This window comes from Chiloscyllium punctatum, chromosome 3 (genome assembly GCF_047496795.1).
Source record: "Chiloscyllium punctatum isolate Juve2018m chromosome 3, sChiPun1.3, whole genome shotgun sequence".
Taxonomy (NCBI): domain Eukaryota; kingdom Metazoa; phylum Chordata; class Chondrichthyes; order Orectolobiformes; family Hemiscylliidae; genus Chiloscyllium; species Chiloscyllium punctatum.
This window is the reverse complement of record NC_092741.1, coordinates 9700801-9718220: the sequence shown is the minus strand read 5'-3', so window position 1 is coordinate 9718220 and position 17420 is coordinate 9700801. Positions and strand designations below refer to the sequence as shown.

The following is a 17420-nucleotide window of genomic DNA, read 5'->3' as shown; positions in this document are numbered from 1 at the left end:
AGCGCCACAATGTAGTTATTTAAAGAACTTATCATTGAACTCTACAGTTAGTAATTGTCCTGTCACTTCCTCATCATCTCTAATTAGGGTTGGCTGAAAAATAGGCACCAAGAATTCTTCCTGAAGAAGGGCTTATGCCCGAAACTTCGATTCTCCTGCTCCTTGGATGCTGCCTGACCTGCTGCACTTTTCCAGCAACACATTTTCAGCTCTGATCTCCAGCATCTGCAGTCCTCACTTTCTCCACCAAGAATTTTACTCCGGAAACCTTGTGATTCTTGTTAGTCAATTTAACACCGGTAGGTCTTGTGAGAAACAAAGCCCACTCACTTCAATAATTTCAGTCCGAGACAAGATCTGAATCAATAGTGTCATTTATTTTACACTTGCAAGTGGGTGTGATGTCCAGTGTCTATAAGGCAAGGGACATACACACACCAAATTCAATTCATACACAACATTTATATGATTTGATTTCTTTTGTTTTACACTGCTCCCTCCCCTGTTTACATCTTCCACTTCCCTAAGACCGACCCCCATTACCCCTGTTTATCTCTTGCCTTATCCGGCCTTGTCTGTGACAAAATGCTTATTCCTGGCCTCACAAGGCTGTTTGACCTCATCCTGCTGTAGGTCATTGTTAGGCATATTCTTTCTTCATCATTATCTACCCCCTTCATCTGTGCCTTTCCCGAGGCCGTTCTGATCCCTATGACCCTTTTAATTGGGGTTTGTTCCTCTGTCTCTGTAAAAGTGGGAAACAGATGTACCTACTGTTTGTACAGGCGTATTTAGCTTAACTTCATCCCCTCACAACATTTTATCTACTTGCCCGTAATGTCTACCATTGTTTTGCAGTCACATTTCATTCTGACATACAATTTTAGCTAATACAAAAACAATTATATATTTCCTCCACATCGTTTCCATTCTTGTTGACTCAGCTCTTGGCTAAAACAATTACACACTGGTGTGAGTTTATTTTACTTTGTAAAATGGAATTGCAGAGGTAACATTAATTTACCTGTATCCCACAATTTCCCCCTTTTCTTTAATTTCCATTTGTTATCTTCTGCATTTTTCTTTTAGGGGCACCTGTTTCATCAAGGCTGTTTCAATCAGTCTTTGGGTGAGCACTCATATACAGGGTATGATACAACAACCAATGGCCACCAATATCCCGACTACTACTATCAGGGAAGTAAGGATAGAACCACCACCTCCTTCCATTTTCCAAACCAGGACTCAAGCCATCCTGTGAGAGATGTGTCTACTCCTGGATTCTCAGCCAGTTCCTCTGCTAAGGTAGTCAATCCCCTTAAGGCCCGAGTAATTGAACCATCAGGTGCAGTGTTATTAGGAATAAAGGTACAACAGCTTCCTCCTAACATCATACACACACCCCCTTTTCCCGCTAAAATCATATCAAGGGCTATTCTGTTTTCCCATGCCATCCTACTTGTCGCATCAAGCTGGTCTGATATTCCTTTAACTGCATCTCTTGTATAATTTATAAATCGCTGTTGATTATAGAAAATGTAATTTATCCAATCTACATTTTTATTAATTGTTACCCATCAGAAGAGAGCTGACTCAAAGCCTGCTACAATCTGGTTACGAGCCTTGAATTCATCCGGTACTCCCCTAGGGACTCCTACCGAATCGAGATAAATCCTCTCATCGAAAGAAGTGTCTAACAGTGATCTCTTACTCCTTCCCTTTTTCACTACTATCTTTTCCTTCTCAAATGCCAGGGTAAATGGAATTGCCAACTGTACAATTGCACATATCCCTCTCTAATCTGGAGGTAGGGTGGGTCTCAATATTTTGCCTCCACAGTCCCACCACAGATCCGCTCGGGGAACCTTCAGCGTTGAGTAGTTCCCTCCCTTCTCTGTTTCGGTGACATTCTTAATCTCTGTACATAATTTCAGCTCCCCCAAATCTTTCGACCGACTTGTACCTCGTCTACGCACACACGATGTGTGATTTCCAACTGCGGCGGAAAATAGGGGGGGGAGCTTTTGCATCTTTCTTCTCCAAGGGAGGGAACATCAGAGATCGGGGAGTACAATTCCTATCATTCCATGCAGTCTCATCCTGATACAGGACTATCATACATTTCATGCCCTTCCTGTCTCGCTTCCACCCGAGCGGAAAGGAAACCACCTGGGCCACTGGCCTCCCGGAGGCACATGCATAGCAATTGCTCTTGTTCAGACTTTTTACAGTATACTTTACCCATTCAACCCAGGCATTTGCATCCCCGTACCCAGTTTCTATTTCAATGGCCTGTTTCAAGTCCTTTACCTCTATAAATTTTACTACTTTAGGATCAGCGGGAGGGGTGAAAGATTGTATCTTATTACCCAGTAGTTCTGCCCGTTTTTCCTGTCCTACGCTAATTCAAAAACAATAGCCCAAGAAATCCTTCCCATTTGCTTTCATTTCTATCCCAAACGTTTCATTTTGTTGTATCTCATAGGTGCCCCCCCCCCAGGATTGTTTCGTGCCATGTGGTTTTCCTAATCGTTAGGTATATTGGGTTACACTTTTTATCGGGACAGTCGCGAGCTGGTCGGAAGGGGGCCCGGTGTACTGTGACAAGACCATTATACTAAGTACCATCTTCCAAGGCCATCCCCATAGGACTTAAGATGTATCTCAGAGCTGCGGTACTGTCTCTGATTATCTACATCTCCACAATTTACTAAGCTGCATACATCAGCGTCTATTACTTGTGGATTATCAGATTCAGGAACCGTTAATAATACATATGAAAATGATATTTGACGAAATCCCAATACTAAAAGGGCTAGCATCATAATTCTAGCAGCATTCCCAGTATTCTAAACATCATGCTGAAGCACAAAAAGACTTAATATACAATCTTACAGAAATAATCCTGCACTCGTGTCACCACTGTATAATTAGTTACTCAAAGTCTCTTTAGTCTGAGTTTCAGCGGGTCTTGCGTTGATTCGGCTGTCCAGACTTCTTCCTCAACTGGAGATTCCACTGGCCCTTTGATCCGAGTGTAGTGAGTCCAGCCTTTCTCCGTCGTCCTTATTGCCGTTTCGGTAGTAAAAAAAGCCTGGTATGGCCCTTGCCAGTCTGGCTGCAATTTAGTCTCTGTCCATGATTTTACTAAGATTCAATCGCCCGGCTGGATGGGATGAACGGTGAATTCAAGGGGTGGAGTCTGTGCCAATAAACCCTGTTTCCTGAGGAAAAACAAAGAGGAGGACAAGCCCAGTATATACTTCTTTAAAAACAAATCTTTAGTTTTGGGAATTGGCAATTCTCCATTCGTTCCCAAGTAAGGTAATCCAAATAAGATTTCATAGGGGGATAGTCCCAAATCTTTCCTTGGGGCTGTTTGTACTCACAAAAGAGCTATAGGTAAACATTTGGTCCAAGGGAGTCTGGTTTCTATTATCAATTTAGAGAGCTGTCGTTTGAGTGTTTGGTTCATTCTCTCAACCCTTCCCGATGATGGTGGGTGCCACGGAGTATGGAACTCCCAGGAAATTCCCAACCCTTTCATTACCCCCTGTAACACTTTAGAATTAAAGTGAGTTCCTTGGTCGGAATCTATACGATTCACTAGCCCATATCGGGGAATTATGTGCTCCAATATTGTTTTAGACACTCCACTCGCAGTGGCGGTAGCTAGGGGGTATGCCTCAATCCAACTAGATAAATGATCTACTATGACTAGCATATATTTTAGTCTCCCTACCCTGGGGAGTTCAGTATAATCTACTTGTATACTCTGGAAAGGTCTCAATCCTGGGTCTCTTCTTCCCGGGGTCTGTTTTCTCAAGACTTTCTTATTTACCTTTCTGCATATGATACATCCCTCACATATTTGTTTAGCAATTGTATATATTCCTTTACATCCATATTCCCTAAGAACCAAATCACACATTGCTTGTACTCCCCAATGGCTGCCTTGGTGTAGGACAGCCATAATCTCATGCATCATCATTTTGTTTCACATTCTCCTTCCATCAGGTAACCTCCAATGCCCATCTGCTGTTTTTACAGCCCCTAAATCTCTCAATTAATTTTCTTCGCTTTCAGTAAATATAGGAGCTTCCCAGGACCTGGGACAGTAGGTATTAGGGAATGAATCACCACTTCTTGTGGGTTCAGGGCGGCTTCCCTAGCCACTTCATCGGCTAATCTATTTCCCCTAACCTCTGGTTCATTTCCTTTCTGATGACCATTTACATGCACTACTGCTATTTCTCGGGGGAGTAATAGGGATTCGAAGACCCATTTAATCAATTCTTCATGTACTAATTCCTTCCCCCACCTCTGGGTTAATACTCCCAAAACCGCTCCCTTATCTACGGTAGCAAAGAGGTGGAAAGGTTTATCTGGAGAAGGTAAGGCTAACACGGGGGCATGGATCAGATCTCTTTTGCCTCATCATCCCAACTTAGACATTTTGATTCCCCCTCTAATAGTTTGAGATATAATTTCTTAGTCTTCTGTGCATAGGAATCAATCCACAATCTGCAATAACCCGTGAGACTCAAAAATTTGTGTAACTCCCGTTTAGTGCTGGGCAGCGGCATTCCCACTATTCTCTCTATCCGTTCCGGGCTTATCTTTCGCTTTCCCTCACTAACTAAATGTCCCAAGTATTTCACTTCTTGCTCCACATATTGTGGTTTGTTTTTAGATACCCTCAGTCCCTGCTGGCCCAGGAAATTCGATAATTTGTTAGTGGCTTCTACTACTCTTTCTCTTCTTTTTCCTGTTACTAAGAGGTTGTCTACATACTGCAACAGGGTAGTCCCCTTGGGGCTGCTAAATTTCTCCAATATTTGTTCTAACATCTGTCCAAATAAATCCGGGGATTCCGTAAACCCCTGGGGAAGCACAGTCCACTGGTATTGCTGTTTCTGTCCTGTCTTAGGGTCTTCCCACTCAAAGGCAAACAAATTCCTACCTTCCTCTGCCAAGGGACAAGCCCAAAAGGCATCCTTTAAATCTATCACACTAAACCATTTGTGGTCATGAGGGATCTCACTTAATAACGTATAGGGGTTTGGCACCACTGGGTGCCTGATCTGTACTATTCGATTTAATGTTCTCAAATCCTGCCCCGATCGATAAGTTCCATCGGATTTCCGCACTGGTAGTATTGGGGTATTATAAGGAGACATACATGGCTCCAACAGTCCATCTCTAATCAATCCTTCAATTACTGGCTGCAGTCCTCGTTTACCTTCTATGGAAATGGGATATTGTCGCTCACAGACAACGTCCCCTTTCCTTTTTTTTAAAATTTACTTCAAGGGGAGGGATCTGTAGTTTTCCACGATTCCCTTCCCTAGCCCATACAATAGGGTCTATCTCTCTCTCCACATCCTCTGCCAACATTGCTATTTGGACAACTAATTCTTTTTCCTGAATGCCAATCCCCAGTCCTAAGAGGATAATTAAATCTCTCCCTAATAAGTTACTTCCTATATCGGGGATATACAACAATTCCCCTGTGACCCTATCCTTAGGACCTTCTATCATCATAGGTTCAAATACTGGAACAGTAAATCCCTCCCCTTTAACCCCTGAAACAGTAATTGACCGTGTCGACATTCCTACTTTCTTTGGTTTAAAATTCAGCGATGACCGTGCTGCCCCCGTATCTACTAGGAAGACTACCTCTTCCCTATAGGGTCCCACCTTCAGGTTTATCAAGGGTTCCTGGTTGGCCCCCGAGGGCAGGAACCCCTGACACCCCTATTCTTCATCAAAATTCATAAGCGGAATTGCCCTCTCTTCCCTTTTCAGAGCCGGACACTCCCGCTTAAAGTGCCCTATCTTTCCGCAATAATAGCATCCTGCCTGTGGAGACCTCCAGCTCTGCCCCTGTCGCTCGAACCCTCTATCAAACACTCCCCCTTGTCCTCTCTGTCCGACATGCTGCCACCCACCGCTCCAATTGCTCACTATTGGTCCCACTCTTTTCTTAACTACCTCATCAACCGTAGCTACCATCATTTTCACCTTCTGTTTCTGTCTCTCATCCTCTCTCTTTACAAACACTTTCTGTGCCTCTCTTAACAATTCATCTAATGGCTTTTCACTCCACCCTTCTATTTGCTGTATCTTTCTCTGTATGTCTGGCCATGCCTTTGTCACAAAATGTACTTTCAAAAGACCCTGTGCCACTGGGTCCTCAGGGTTCATTCCAGAATATTTCCACATTGAGTCTCTTAATCTTTGCAAGAAAGCTGAGGGAGTCTCATCTTTCTCCTGCCTAACTTCAAAGACTTTAGTCAAATTCTGTGACTTTGGAATTGCCTCTCTTATTCCTTTTAGAACCAGGTCTTTCAATTCCCTCATTCCTTCTTAATATTCTGGGTTTTGATCTTCCCACTGGGGGTCTCTGAGGGGAAACTTCGTCTCTCCCTGTCCAGCATCTCCATCTCCAATGGGGTGTTCCCTGTCCCATATTTTAATGGCTACTCCCCGTAAAAGTCCCCTTTCCTCCCCAGTAAATACTATATTCAAAATAGACATTAACTCAGCCCAGGTATACAGACTGGGCCCCAAACATTGATCAATTTGTTCAGACAACCCTACCGGATCCTCAACCAGGACCGTCATTTCTTTTTTAAATGTTCTGACCTCCCCACTGCTGAGGGGGACACTTACAAACCCAATCTCTTTGTCCCCTATTGGTACCTCCCGAAGGGGATAAGTCATTACGTTCTTCCCCCTTTTTTTTTGAAGAAATATTGCAATATTTCTAGCTCCCCATAACTTCAAACACCAATTCATAACTTTAAAGCCTGTTCCAAACTTTTAAATATATTTATATATTTACGTTCATTTATTCAGTATTTAATATTCAAAATGTAAAATGCATACAGTTCTCAATTTTGAAATCCACTGTAATCACCCAGTTTTAGTCCCTTAATTTAAATCCAAAATTAGTTTTCTTAACTGACCAATCATTGCTCAATTACAATACTATAGGTCGTGAAATAATCAGAGCTGCCTTAAAAGAATTTGTCTATTCAAGTTAAAAAAAAACTTCTGATGCATGAACAATGGCCGAATCCAAGGTCACAGATATTAACCATAGAATTTTGTTTTTACTACAATCTAATGTTGAATTGAAACTTCAACTGTCCTCCATAAATCGCTTTTATGTATAGATAAAAGAGATTAGTTAGAAACTGATAGTAAGGCAGTCATGACCTGTAAGAAGAACAGGAAGTATCATTCTTTTTTTTCATAATCTCTATAGAATCCTTAACCTTAAAAGAAATCATGTTAAGTTTCCATAATAAAAATCAGATTCAAAACAGTCCTGGAACTCAAGCTCCATGGAATAAAATGCAAACATTCAATCACCAACAAACAAATGTGCATTCAAACCAAATCACAAAGGGTTAAACTTTCTACCAGCTGTACAGCTCTTTTCATTCTCTCTCTCTCTCTCTCTCTCTCACTCATTGACAAACAAATACAGATATTTACAAACCCAGTCTTTGTCCGACCTGTCTTTTGGCCAGAAGAGGCGGGACGAAGAATGGATTCCTTAGTCCATACGAAGCAACAATATTTAATCATCTTTTTCTCTTGTACAAGTATTATTTTGCCAATTCCACAACATCCTGCCCAAAGGACTTTCTGGAGGTATGTTGTAAGGGACCCCGCCTCCATTTCCATTGCTTTTTCCTTCTTTTGTTTTCCCGGAGGCTTTTTCCTTACCCACGGCACAACCCATATTGAGTTCCTTCATTAGTCCCTTATTAACTACTAAAACTCAATCCCGGCCACCAAGGCAATACTTAAAAGTCAGGTTTCTTACCTTGGTCTGTGCACAGAGTTGCCTAGCCCCTTTGTGCCGTATTGTCTATCGAGCTCCTATCACTGTCTGATTCAGATGTCTCTCTTGTGGGATTCGTACCAGTCGCCCAAGGGAGCGGACCAAACCGGGACACGGGACCGCTCCTCAATGGGGAACGGGACGCGTCTTCCCAGTGTCCAAGGCCAGCCACTCCCCCCGGTGATGGAAGAAAATCCCGGACAGCCCCCAATTGTGAGAAACAAAGCTCACACACTTCAATAATTTCAGTCCGAGACAAGATCTGAATCAATAGTGTCATTTATTTTACACTTGCAAGTGGGTGAGATGTCCAGTGTCTATAAGGCAGAGGACATACACACACCAAATTCAATTCATACACAACATTTATATGATTTGATTTCTTTTGTTTTACACTGCTCCCTCCCCTGTTTACATCTTCCACTTCCCTAAGTCCGGCCCCCATTACCCCTGTTCATCTCTTGCCTTATCCGGCCTTGTCTGTGACAAAATGCTTATTCCTGGCCTCACAAGGCTGTTTGACCTCATCCTGCTGTAGGTCATTGTTAGGCATATTCTTTCTTCATCATTATCTACCCCCTTCATCTGTGCCTTTCCCGAGGCCGTTCTGATCCCTATGACACTTTTAATTGGGGTTTGTTCCTCTGTCTCTGTAAAAGTGGGAAACAGATGTTTATACCTACTGTTTGTACAGGCGTATTTAGCTTAACTTCATCCCCTCACAACATCTTATCTACTTGCCCATAATGTCTACCATTGTCTTGCAGTCACATTTCATTCTGACATACAATTTTAGCTAATACAAAAACAATTATATATTTACTTTGTAAAATGGAATTGCAGAAGTAACATTAATTTACCTGTATCCCACAGTCTAAAACTTAGGGATGACCGTGCCGCTCCCGTGTCCACCAAAAATACTGCCTCCTCCCCTTCAGGTCCCACCTTTAGACTTATCAAGGGGTCCTGGTGGGTTTCAGGAGGAAGGAACCCCTGATTCCCCTATTCCTCATCGAAGGTCATTAGGGAAACGGTTTCCCTTTCTCGTGCTAATCCTGGGCATTCCCATTTAAAATGCCCCACTTTTCCGCAATGGTAACATCCTGCCTGTTGCCTCCTACCCCGGATGTCTGACCTTTGTCTTTCGTGTCCTCCCCTATCCTTCCTGTTATCCCCTGATCTCATTCTCCTTTTTGTTATTTCTTCTACTGCTGCCACCATCATTTTGTCTTTCTGTTTCTGCTTCTCGTCTTCCCTTTTCACATACACTTTCTGTGCCGCACATAACAGCTCTTCCATCTGTCTCTCACTCCACCCATCTAATTTCTGTAATTTCTTTTGTATGTCCGGCCATGATTTAGTCACAAGAAACTGGACCTTTAGGAGTCGCTGAGCTACCGGATCATCGGGATCCATTCCCGAATATTTCCTTGTGGTCTCCTTGAGCTTAGAAGAAATGCAGAAAGGGTTTCATCCTTCTCTTGTCATACTTCGAAAGCCTTAACAAAGTTTTGTGATCTAGGTGCCGCCTCTTTAATTCCCAATATTACCATTTCCCTTAGATCCCACATTGATTCTCTATTGTGTGTTCTATTATTATTCCAGTGAGGATCGGCATTCGGGAATTTCTGATCTGCCGGGACTACATTTAGTCCGGCCGGATGCCTCTTTTCCCATTCCCGTAAGGCTGCTCTCCTGATCATACCTCGTTCTTCCCCTGAAAATAGGGTTCCTAGAATTGCCATCAGTTCTCCCCAGGTATATAAATTGTGTCCTAGGAATTGATCTAACTGCACAGCCAGTCCCACCGGATCCTGTATCAAACTTTTCATTTCCTTCTTCAGGAATCCTGAAGAAGGGCTTATGCCCGAAACATTGACTCTCCTGCTCCTTGGATGCTGCCTGACCTGCTGCGCTTTTCCAGCAACACATTTTCAGCTCTGACCTCCAGCATCTGCAGTCCTCACTTTCTCCTCCTGTGTGTTTCTTTCCGATTGACATATTTACTTAGATCTTGGCACAGCCAATCTTCATCGGACCCATATTTGGGCCAAAAGAAATACCAGACTCCTTATTGCATTCTTGAGTCCAGACGAAACAACAGTAGTTTATCATTATAGCCTTATCTTTCCCCCGCGTCCGGGAGTTGTGTACCCAATTTCCCAATATTTTTCCCAAAGGACTGTTGGGCGGAATATATTCCCCTCTAACGTTATTTACAGATCGATCGTTACACAGGCAACTCCCCATGCCTCCCATTGTTGCTAATTTAATTAATCTTAACGAGGTCCGGTGTCAGCTTCTTCTGCACCCCCTTCAGGGTCCTGACTAGACACCTTACTTGTCCAATTAATCTGACCAATTATATACTTTTTGAGACTTCAACTGTTCTCCATAAATCACTTTTATGTAAGGATAAAAGAGATTAGTTAGAAACTGATAGTAAGGCAGTCATGACGTGTAAAAAGAACAGGAGTTAACATTTTATTTCCTTAACCTTAAAAGAAATCATGTTAAAATTTCCATAGTAGAAATCAGATCCAAAACAGTCCCGGATCTCAAACTCCAGGGAACAAAGCACAAACATTCAATCACCAACAAACAAATGTGCATTCAAACCGAATCACAAAGGGTTAAACTTTCAACGAGCTGTACAGCTCTTTTCTCTCTCTCTCTCTCTCTCTCTCTCTCACACACACACACATACACAAACACACACACCGTGTCTCACAGACACTTTGAGCTTCCCCCAACGGCTCCTCTAGCTTTTGGATATTTTTCTGGATGTCTGGCCATAAGTTAGTTATGAAGTGTACCCTCAGTAGCCCTTCAGCTACTAGCCCTTCTGACACGAGCTGTTTTCCAATGACATATGCTTTATTTTATATCTCGCCAATTCCCCATACATTTCATACGTCCCCGACCACCAAGGCAATACATAAAGGTCTATTTTCTTACCTTGGTCTGTGCACAGGATTACCTGGTCGTTTCAACGTGACAGTCCTGCGGCAATGCCTGCAGCAACTACCGCTGCCTACCCTGGTCGCCCGGATATATCTTTTAAGACCTTTCATTACCGGGATCTTGTGCACAAGAGTTACCCGACCGAACCCGCCACGTCTGCCAGTCTTGTTTCCAGGGTCTCCCAGTCCGGATCACACTCGCCCAAACCGCGAACAACAAGCAAGGGAGTCAGAGATCACGCATATCGGCGAGGTGCATCTCCCCCGTCGTCCCAAGAGGGTCGAGCAGTCAGAGTTTTGGATCCTGGAACGAGCTCCTACGTGTATGACTTTGGTGAATTTCTGCAAATACCTGGAATGCCCTGCCAGTAGCAGTAGTGGACTCTCCCTCTTTATAGGTATTTAAGCGGGCATTGGATAGGTATGTGGAGGATAGTGGGTTAGTGTAGGTTAGGTGGGCTTTGATCGGCGCAACATCGAGGGCCGAAGGGCCTGTACTGCGCTGTATTCTTCTATGTTCTATGTTCTACCTTGTAGACGGGGCTGTGGCAGGGACCTTATTGGGGTGTCCACGATAATGAGGGCCACGGAGGGCATTTTTGCTGAGTTTGCAGATGGCACAAAGATAGCTAGAGGGACAGGTAGTTTTGAGGAAATGGGCAGGCTGCAGAAGAGCGTGGACATGACGGGCGAGTGGGGAAAGAAGAGAGCGAGTGTGCGGTTTTGCACTTGGGTGGCAAGAACAATCGGGTAGACGATTTTCTGAACGGGGGAAAGGCTTTGCAAATCTGAAGCGCAGAGGGTCTCGGGAGTCCTAGTTCCGTGTCGTTTCAAGATTAACATGCAGGTTCATCCGATGGTTCGGAAGGCAACTGCAGTGTCAGCATTCATTTCAAGCGGGCGAGAAAACAGGAGCAGAGACGTGCTGCTGAGGCTGCATCAGGCTCTGGTCTGAGCACAGGTGGAATATTGGGAGCAGTTTTGTGCCCTGTACTGGGTGATCCACCGGACCAAACCTGTGCTGTACCGGGCAGGAAGATCTCTGAGAGTCTCGCACTCCTCAGGGATACGATCGCCTACGTGCAGGACAGGGGGGTGGACACCTGCCTCATCAGCCTGGACCAGGAGAAAGCCTTTGACAGGATATCGCATACATATATGAGGGATGTCCTCTCCAAAATGGGCTTTGGGGAGGGAATCGGAAATTGGATCAGACTGCTCTACACCAACATTGTCAGTGCAGTCTCAATCAATGGGTGGGAATCAGATAGCTTCCCTGTAAGATCTGGAGTCAGGCAGGGATGCCCCCTCTCACCCGCCTTGTTTGTGTGTTGCATAGAGCCATTTGCCGAATCCATCAGGAAGGATGTGAGCCTGAGAGGGGTGACTATTCCTGGCAGCGGGGGCCTGCAGGTTAAGGCCTCCCTGTACATGGATGACGTCGCTGTTTTCTGCTCGGATCCGCTGTCCGTGCACAGACTCGTGTGCATCTGCGACCAGTTCGAACGGGCCTCAGGGGCCAAGGTAAACCGAGGCAAGAGCGAGGCCATGCTCTTCGGGAACTGGGCCGACCAATCCTCTATCCCCTTCACCGTCAGGACTGACCACCTGAAGGTGCTGGGTATTTGGTTCGGGGGGGCTGGGGCGTGCGCCAAGACCTGGGAGGAGCGGATCAGGAAGATGAGACAGAAACTAGGCAGATGGGGGCAACGGTCGCTCTCCATCGCGGGAAAAAACCTGGTCATCAGGTGTGAGGTCCTCGCAGTATTGCTATATGTGGCACAGGTCTGGCCTATCCCCAGGACCTGTGCCGCCGCAGTCACCCGGGCCATCTTCCAATTCATTTGGAGATCAAAGATGGACCGGGTCCGAAGAGACTCTATGTACAAAGACCGGTGCAATGGGGGAAAAAACACGCCCAATGCCACCCTCACCCTGATGGCCACCTTTGTGTGTGGCTGCATCAAGCTGTGCGTGCATCCCCGGTACGCAAACACCAAGTGTCACTACGTACTGAGGTTCTACCTGTCCCCGGTGTTGCGAAGGATGGGCCTGGCCTCGCTGCCGCGGAACGCTCCGAGTAGTTGGACCGTTCCGTATCACCTGTCCTTCGTGGAGAAATTTATGAGGAAAAACACCTTTGACCACAAGTCCATCAGGAAGTGGTCAGCACGTAGCGTCCTTGAGACCCTTCGGGAAAAGGAGAGGGCGGATCCTGTCGAGCGGTTCCCTGAGCAGACTGTCAAAGCCATTTGGCAGAATGCCTCATCGCCAGAACTTTCCAACAAGCACCAAGACGTGGCTTGGCTGGTGGTGAGAAGGGCTCTGCCTGTGAGATCCTTTATGCACGCCCGGACTCTCTGCCGCACCGCACGCTGCCCTCGAAGTGGCTGCGGGGGGGACGAGACTGTCACACACCTCCTTCTGGAATGTGCCTATGCAGAGGAAGTCTGGAGAGGAATGCAGTGGTGCTTGTCGAGGTTCGTCCCGAGCAGCGCCGTGACGCGGGACTCCGTGCTCTACGGCCTGTTCCCCGGGACTCACACCGAGACGAACATTAACTGCGCCTGGAGGATCATCAACTCGGTGAAGGACGCTCTCTGGGCGGTCCGAAACCTGTTGATCTTCCAGCTGAAGGAGTTGACCCCGACCGAGTGTTGCAGACTGGCACATTCCAAGGTCCAAGACTACGTGTTGAGGGACGCGCTGAAGCTTGGGGCAGCTGCCGCCAAGGCGCGGTGGGGAAAGACCACCGTGTAAGATCGGCCTGCCGAAAGAAGAACAGGGGGCCCATACAGACGTTTTTTTGGGCTCTGCTGATGCCTCAGCCAAATATATGTATATATACAAGATTGAAAAAATGCACAGGATTGTAAAGGACAAGAATAAAGTCGAATCTGTGTTTGTAAATATGGACATATGTATGGCATGATCCAATGTACAGACCATCAAATCATTTATGAATAAAGTATATTTTTGAAATATAAAAAAAAAATCTGTTCTTATCAGTTTAATATCTGATACGTCCCTTATCTGGGGACCATATATTAAATTGATTTTTGGAGCAGGGAGATGGAATAGGGGCTTGCTCCGTCCACTCCACGCATCGACCTGGTATTGCAGTACCTCCGGGAACGGTGCACCCCTCATCTATCAATCTAAAAACAGTTTCATGTTTATAGCTCAGGCTTTTGGTGCTTTGTGTCCGCTGGATGGGTTTGAGTACCAAGTGCTTCATTTCTCACACCTCACAACCGTAGCTGCCCACCAGCTTTTCCTACTCGCGAACGACATTTCAGAAAAACAAGAGAAGGTCGACTGTGCTACCTAACCCTATCCCACGAGAATCTACCTTTTGTAGCAGCCTGCCGTAAGATGTGAAGCGATCCAGAAGAGATTATTGACGCAAAGGTGACTGCACTTAAATGAAAAGTGCTGGGAATGGCAACCGTGATGGAACTCGCAGCCAAGGAAGATCAACACCTCACAAAATGGTGGCTAAGAGTTCACAAAATGGTGGCCCAGGGACAAGCACCAACGCAGACACAAAACTGCCACTGCTGTGGAAACACATGTCAGGCAGCAGCAAATTGCTGGTAGAAAGAAGCTGTGTGCAGAAACTGCAGCATTAAAAAAGAATATATTAAGTGGGTGCGCTTGGGGGACCAAGTACCAATAAGCTGCAGCGAAAGTACAGGAAGAAATCCTAAATGGTACAAAAAGGGTAAGAAGACAAAAGCCCAGACGCACAAACCAATGAGGTGTTGTTGTTGTTACAGATACTGGCGATACCTGCCGACGCCCCGGTCGCTCCCTTACTGAACTGCAAACCGGTAAGAATGGAGGTGGACACCGGTTTCATTGATACGGCTGAGTCACGTTGCGCTGCAACCTTCAGAAACTGCGCGAGGAACACACACAGGTGAAGTGGTGCTTTCACGGTGGGAACGTTCAGTTATACGGTCAGTCTGAAGACACAGCCTGCGCGTCATCAAAGGAAATCTTACAGCTTTATGGGCAAGAATGTGGTTGGACAGAATCAAATTCAACTGGGCCGAAGGCAATCACTAGTCAAGATTCTGAGAGCGACTGATCAAGAATTCTAAAGAAGCACGCTATTGTTTTCAATGGGGTAGACAAGCAGGACGCCGGGAGCCTTTGATAAGGTTCCACGAGGTAGGCTGTTGGAGAAAATGCAGAGGCATGGAATTGAGGGTGATTTAGCAGTTTGGCTTAGAAACTGGCTTTCTGAAAGAAGGCAGCGAGTGGTGGTTGATGGAAAATATTCAGCCTGGAGTCCGGTTACTAGTGGTGTGCCACAAGGGTCTGTTTTGGGACCACTGCTGTTTGTCATTTTTATAAATGACTTAGACGCAGGCATAACATAGGTGGATGGATTTGTAAATTTGCAGACGACGCTAAAGTCGGTGGAGTAGTGGTCAGTGTGGAAGAATGTTACAGGTTGCAGGGGGACTTGGATAAACTGCAGAATTGGGCTGAGAGGTGGCAAATGGAGTTCAATGCAGCTAAATGTGAGGTGATGCACTTTGGGAAGAATAACAGGAAGGCAGAGTACTGGGTCAATGGAAAGATTCTTGGTAGTGTGGATGTGCAGAGGGATCTTGGAGTCCCATGTACGTAGATCCCTGAAAGTTGCCACCCGGGTGGATAGTGCTGTTAAGAAGGCTGTTAGGTTTCACTCGTAGAGGGATTGAGTTCCGGAGCCGCAATATCATGCTGCAACAGTTCACCTGCTGGTGTGTGCTAGGCGGTTTCCTTTCCCCTTGCTCAACGACCTATTTGCTGAACTAGCCGGAGGTCAGCTTTTCAGTAAAATTGAGCCCGGTAAACCCTACCTCCAGATGAGTGTAGATCCTGAGTTTAAATGAATGAGACACAATCTTATTGAAACATATTGGATTCTTACGTGGCTCGACAGGGTAAATGCTGAGAGGGCATTTTCCCTCATGGGAGTGTCTAGGACTGAACAGAATAAAGAGGCACCACTTTAAGAGTGAGATCAGGAGGAACGTCTTCTCTCAGAGGGTTGTGAGTCTTTGGAATTTGTTGTCACAGACAGCTGGCACACGCCGCTTGTGTGAGACTGACTTAGAATGCTGCCAGTTCTGGCTGAGGCAGCAAAGTGCAAAAGAAGGCAAGGGGGTGTTGTGCCAGTCCCTGCGTACACAGCCCAGGTGCCGGATAATCTGCAGTGCTCCTACCTGCCTTATTATCTTTCCAGGCCAGTTCCGGTCAGCATACATTGGTTTGTTTGTTCTACGTTTTCTCACGTGCTGTTGTCGAGTTAGTGCTGTCTCTTTGCTTTTCCCAGTGAGAATTGACTCTCTGAGTAACCTGCCTCTGACTCAGTCATTCGTGATAGCACACACGATTCTGTCGCGGCTCAGTGAATCGGAAAGTGGCTGAAACTCACAGTCCCTTGCCTCGTTTTTCCGGTCAGTCACATGCGTACCTATCGGTTCCGCCTGCCCTTGCACTCTGATGAAAAACATGCGCCTTAAATACGTCCCGATTATTTTTGTCCTAGCTCACAGTGTTCTCGAAATCTCTCTTTCAAGTCATCAAAATCAAAACGACTGAACCCCTAGATAGCTTCATCCCCAGCAGCATGCAGCAACGTAGCACAGTCGACCTTCTCTTGTTTTTCTGAAATGTCGTTCGCGAGTAGGAAAAGCTGGTGGGCAGCTACGGTTGCTGCAACTCCCAAATTCTGACACCACGTGGTGTGATCGGGGCCCGGCGTTGGCGGGACGGTGCAGCACGCAGCAGGGGTGAGGGGATGACATTGAGAGCAAGTGTCAAGGTGCGCAAGAGACAGAGATGGCGAGAGAAGGATAGGGAGCGGGAGCTGAACAGCCACCTTAGAACAGGCGAGTTTGAATCGACTCACGCCCGGCTGGATGTGAGGTGTGAGAAATGAAGCACTTGGTACTCAAACCCATCCAGCGGACACAAAGCACCAAAAGCCTGAGCTATAAACATGAAACTGTTTTTAGATTTATAGATGAGGGGTGCACCATTCCCGGAGGTACTGCAATACCAGGTCGATGCGTGGAGTGGACAGAGCAAGCCCCTATTCCATCTCCCTGCTCCAAAAATCAATTTAATATATGGTCCCCAGATAAGGGACGTATCAGATATTAAACTGATAAGAACAGATACTACACTTGATCTTAGCCAAAAGGCCGAGAAGCGATAACTACAATACCGCGGACTGCCTCAAGTCCCATTTGTCCTCCATGTTTTCAATCAGCTTGATTCTGTTCAAAGACTTGTAGGTCACTGCTGACAGTTTCCCTGTCGCCGTAGTCCTCCCAGGATTTCTAACTAGAGCAGCAGGTCCGTTTACAGCAGTTGCTTTTTTCCCCCTGTCAGTGAACCACTGCCTCATGGTCATGTAGAGATCGTCAGTATCTCACCAATCAGGTGGGTCAGGGCTAAGCTTACGTGACTTCTCACGTGACCAGCACAGCGTTTTTGAGGAGGCGGTAACCAACTGCAGAACTGCACGCATTGAATGATACATTCAGCCTGTCATGTCTGCATCAGCTCTCTGCACCAGCAACTTCCCCAGTCCC

General features: G+C 45.9%; 1 protein-coding gene, 1 long non-coding RNA gene and 2 other non-coding genes across 4 annotated transcripts in view; 1 reads left to right on the top strand and 3 right to left on the bottom strand.

Moving 5' to 3' along the window:
• Window positions 1–17420, bottom strand: part of LOC140455488 (uncharacterized) — a 597350-nt gene that overhangs the window by 10146 nt on the left and 569784 nt on the right. The gene's annotated exons all lie outside the window — the stretch shown is intronic.
• On the bottom strand, window positions 357–11345 carry LOC140455460 (uncharacterized). Its single transcript, XR_011952858.1, has 2 exons — window positions 10817–11345; window positions 357–3224 (listed from the first exon to the last, which is right to left on the bottom strand). It is a non-coding gene; the product is annotated as an uncharacterized lncRNA (long non-coding RNA).
• On the top strand, window positions 13785–13969 carry LOC140472985 (U2 spliceosomal RNA). Its single transcript, XR_011958005.1, has one exon. It is a non-coding gene; the product is annotated as a U2 spliceosomal RNA (small nuclear RNA).
• LOC140472977 (U2 spliceosomal RNA) lies at window positions 16849–17039 on the bottom strand. The gene has a single exon (XR_011957998.1). It is a non-coding gene; the product is annotated as a U2 spliceosomal RNA (small nuclear RNA).